The sequence below is a fragment of the Harmonia axyridis genome, chromosome X (genome assembly GCF_914767665.1).
Source record: "Harmonia axyridis chromosome X, icHarAxyr1.1, whole genome shotgun sequence".
Taxonomy (NCBI): Eukaryota; Metazoa; Arthropoda; class Insecta; order Coleoptera; family Coccinellidae; genus Harmonia; species Harmonia axyridis.
In genome coordinates this window covers 38,184,651-38,189,650 of record NC_059508.1, presented here as the reverse complement: position 1 = coordinate 38,189,650, position 5,000 = coordinate 38,184,651, and positions in this window count along the sequence as shown.

Genomic DNA, 5,000 nt, shown 5'->3' with positions numbered 1-5,000 from the left:
ATGGATTTTGATTCTGATTGTTGATTATCGCTATTAGAACACATTAGGAGGCAACCAAATCAAATTTGAGAAAATTCCACAATCAGAAAATTTTTTTCGAAAAAAAAAAAAAAATTCGAGAACACCTCGGTCATGGCAAGTTATTTCCCACAATCCATTCCCCAATCAACGTACATCCCAGAAAAAATCATCTCTCTAACTATCCTAGTTCAAAAGTTGTATCGGAACATTTTCACGTCGAAAATATATCTCTAAGTCCAGACCGATGCACCACGTAATCTCGGGCAGACCGATGCACAACGTAAATGACGATCGGGACCGGGGCGATCGGTCGTATCTGACACCGCCGGCTCGGTTCTAACATCGTCAATGAGTCGGGGTTGTAAAAAAGGACGTGAACATTTTTCCTTATAAAAATCAAACCCGACCATGGATTTTGATTCTGATTGTTGATTATCGCTACTAGAACATATAAGGAGGCAACCAAATCAAATTTGAGAAAATTCCACGATCAGAAAATTTTTTTCGAAAAAAAAAAAAAATCGTAATCACCTCGGTCATGGCGAGTTATTTTCCGTATTTCATTCCACAATCAACGTACAACATAGAAGAAATCATCTCTCTAACTATCCTGGTTCAAAAGTTGTATCGGAACATTTCACGTCGTAATATCTCGCCAAGTCCAGACCTCGGCGATAGGTAGTATCTGACACCGTCCGCTCGGGACTGACATCGACTTGGACTCGGGCTGATGATGGGGAGGCGTTTAAGGACGTGAACATTTTTCCTTATAAAAATTAAAGTCGACAATGAATATTGATTCTGATTACTGATTTACGCTTTAAAAACACATTAGAAGGCAACCAAATCGAATTTGAGGAAATTCCACGATCAGAAAATTTTTTTCGAAAAAAAAAAAAATCCGAAAAATATTTTTCGATTCCGATTACTGATTTACTCTTTTAGAACACATTAGGAGGCAACCAAATCAAATTTGAGAAAATTCCACAATCAGAAAATTTTTTTCGAAAAAAAAAAAAATTCGAGGACACCTCGGTCATGGCAAGTTATTTCCCACAATCCATTCCCCGATCCACGTACATCCCAGAAAAAATCATCTCTCTAACTATCCTGGTTCAAAAGTTGTATCGGAACATTTTCACGTCGAAAATATATCTCTAAGTCCAAACCGATGCACCACGTAAACTAGGGCAGACCGATGCACCACGTAATATCGGGCAGACCGATGCAGAACGTAAACTCGATCATACCGATGCTTCACGTAATCTCGATCTTACCGATGCACCACGTAAACAAGGGCAGACCGATGCAGAACGTAAAGTAGATCTTACCGATGCACCACGTAATCTCGATCTTACCGATGCACCACGTAATCTCCATCTTACCGATGCACCACGTGAACTGGATCTTACCGATGCAGAACGTGAATTGGATCTTACCGATGCAGAACGTGAATTGGATCTTACCGATGCACCACGTAAACTCGATCATACCGATGCACCACGTAATCTCGGGCAGACCGATGCACAACGTAAATGACGATCGGGACCGGGGCGATCGGTCGTATCTGACACCGCCGGCTCGGTTCTAACATCGTCAATGAGTCGGGGTTGTAAAAAAGGACGTGAACATTTTTCCTTATAAAAATCAAACCCGACCATGGATTTTGATTCTGATTGTTGATTATCGCTACTAGAACATATAAGGAGGCAACCAAATCAAATTTGAGAAAATTCCACGATCAGAAAATTTTTTTCGAAAAAAAAAAAAAATCGTAATCACCTCGGTCATGGCGAGTTATTTTACGTATTTCATTCCACAATCAACGTACAACATAGAAGAAATCATCTCTCTAACTATCCTGGTTCAAAAGTTGTATCGGAACATTTCACGTCGTAATATCTCGCCAAGTCCAGACCTCGGCGATAGGTAGTATCTGACACCGTCCGCTCGGGACTGACATCGACTTGGACTCGGGCTGATGATGGGGAGGCGTTTAAGGACGTGAACATTTTTCCTTATAAAAATTAAAGTCGACAATGAATATTGATTCTGATTACTGATTTACGCTTTAAAAACACATTAGAAGGCAACCAAATCGAATTTGAGGAAATTCCACGATCAGAAAATTTTTTTCGAAAAAAAAAAAAATCCGAAAAATATTTTTCGATTCCGATTACTGATTTACTCTTTTAGAACACATTAGGAGGCAACCAAATCAAATTTGAGAAAATTCCACAATCAGAAAATTTTTTTCGAAAAAAAAAAAAATTCGAGGACACCTCGGTCATGGCAAGTTATTTCCCACAATCCATTCCCCGATCCACGTACATCCCAGAAAAAATCATCTCTCTAACTATCCTGGTTCAAAAGTTGTATCGGAACATTTTCACGTCGAAAATATATCTCTAAGTCCAAACCGATGCACCACGTAAACTAGGGCAGACCGATGCACCACGTAATATCGGGCAGACCGATGCAGAACGTAAACTCGATCATACCGATGCTTCACGTAATCTCGATCTTACCGATGCACCACGTAAACAAGGGCAGACCGATGCAGAACGTAAAGTAGATCTTACCGATGCACCACGTAATCTCGATCTTACCGATGCACCACGTAATCTCCATCTTACCGATGCACCACGTGAACTGGATCTTACCGATGCAGAACGTGAATTGGATCTTACCGATGCAGAACGTGAATTGGATCTTACCGATGCACCACGTAAACTCGATCATACCGATGCACCACGTAATCTCGGGCAGACCGATGCACAACGTAAATGACGATCGGGACCGGGGCGATCGGTCGTATCTGACACCGCCGGCTCGGTTCTAACATCGTCAATGAGTCGGGGTTGTAAAAAAGGACGTGAACATTTTTCCTTATAAAAATCAAACCCGACCATGGATTTTGATTCTGATTGTTGATTATCGCTACTAGAACATATAAGGAGGCAACCAAATCAAATTTGAGAAAATTCCACGATCAGAAAATTTTTTTCGAAAAAAAAAAAAAATCGTAATCACCTCGGTCATGGCGAGTTATTTTCCGTATTTCATTCCACAATCAACGTACAACATAGAAGAAATCATCTCTCTAACTATCCTGGTTCAAAAGTTGTATCGGAACATTTCACGTCGTAATATCTCGCCAAGTCCAGACCTCGGCGATAGGTAGTATCTGACACCGTCCGCTCGGGACTGACATCGACTTGGACTCGGGCTGATGATGGGGAGGCGTTTAAGGACGTGAACATTTTTCCTTATAAAAATTAAAGTCGACAATGAATATTGATTCTGATTACTGATTTACGCTTTAAAAACACATTAGAAGGCAACCAAATCGAATTTGAGGAAATTCCACGATCAGAAAATTTTTTTCGAAAAAAAAAAAAATCCGAAAAATATTTTTCGATTCCGATTACTGATTTACTCTTTTAGAACACATTAGGAGGCAACCAAATCAAATTTGAGAAAATTCCACAATCAGAAAATTTTTTTCGAAAAAAAAAAAAATTCGAGGACACCTCGGTCATGGCAAGTTATTTCCCACAATCCATTCCCCGATCCACGTACATCCCAGAAAAAATCATCTCTCTAACTATCCTGGTTCAAAAGTTGTATCGGAACATTTTCACGTCGAAAATATATCTCTAAGTCCAAACCGATGCACCACGTAAACTAGGGCAGACCGATGCACCACGTAATATCGGGCAGACCGATGCAGAACGTAAACTCGATCATACCGATGCTTCACGTAATCTCGATCTTACCGATGCACCACGTAAACAAGGGCAGACCGATGCAGAACGTAAAGTAGATCTTACCGATGCACCACGTAATCTCGATCTTACCGATGCACCACGTAATCTCCATCTTACCGATGCACCACGTGAACTGGATCTTACCGATGCAGAACGTGAATTGGATCTTACCGATGCAGAACGTGAATTGGATCTTACCGATGCACCACGTAAACTCGATCATACCGATGCACCACGTAATCTCGGGCAGACCGATGCACAACGTAAATGACGATCGGGACCGGGGCGATCGGTCGTATCTGACACCGCCGGCTCGGTTCTAACATCGTCAATGAGTCGGGGTTGTAAAAAAGGACGTGAACATTTTTCCTTATAAAAATCAAACCCGACCATGGATTTTGATTCTGATTGTTGATTATCGCTACTAGAACATATAAGGAGGCAACCAAATCAAATTTGAGAAAATTCCACGATCAGAAAATTTTTTCGAAAAAAAAAAAAAATCGTAATCACCTCGGTCATGGCGAGTTATTTTCCGTATTTCATTCCACAATCAACGTACAACATAGAAGAAATCATCTCTCTAACTATCCTGGTTCAAAAGTTGTATCGGAACATTTCACGTCGTAATATCTCGCCAAGTCCAGACCTCGGCGATAGGTAGTATCTGACACCGTCCGCTCGGGACTGACATCGACTTGGACTCGGGCTGATGATGGGGAGGCGTTTAAGGACGTGAACATTTTTCCTTATAAAAATTAAAGTCGACAATGAATATTGATTCTGATTACTGATTTACGCTTTAAAAACACATTAGAAGGCAACCAAATCGAATTTGAGGAAATTCCACGATCAGAAAATTTTTTTCGAAAAAAAAAAAAATCCGAAAAATATTTTTCGATTCCGATTACTGATTTACTCTTTTAGAACACATTAGGAGGCAACCAAATCAAATTTGAGAAAATTCCACAATCAGAAAATTTTTTTCGAAAAAAAAAAAAATTCGAGGACACCTCGGTCATGGCAAGTTATTTCCCACAATCCATTCCCCGATCCACGTACATCCCAGAAAAAATCATCTCTCTAACTATCCTGGTTCAAAAGTTGTATCGGAACATTTTCACGTCGAAAATATATCTCTAAGTCCAAACCGATGCACCACGTAAACTAGGGCAGACCGATGCACCACGTAATATCGGGCAGACCGAG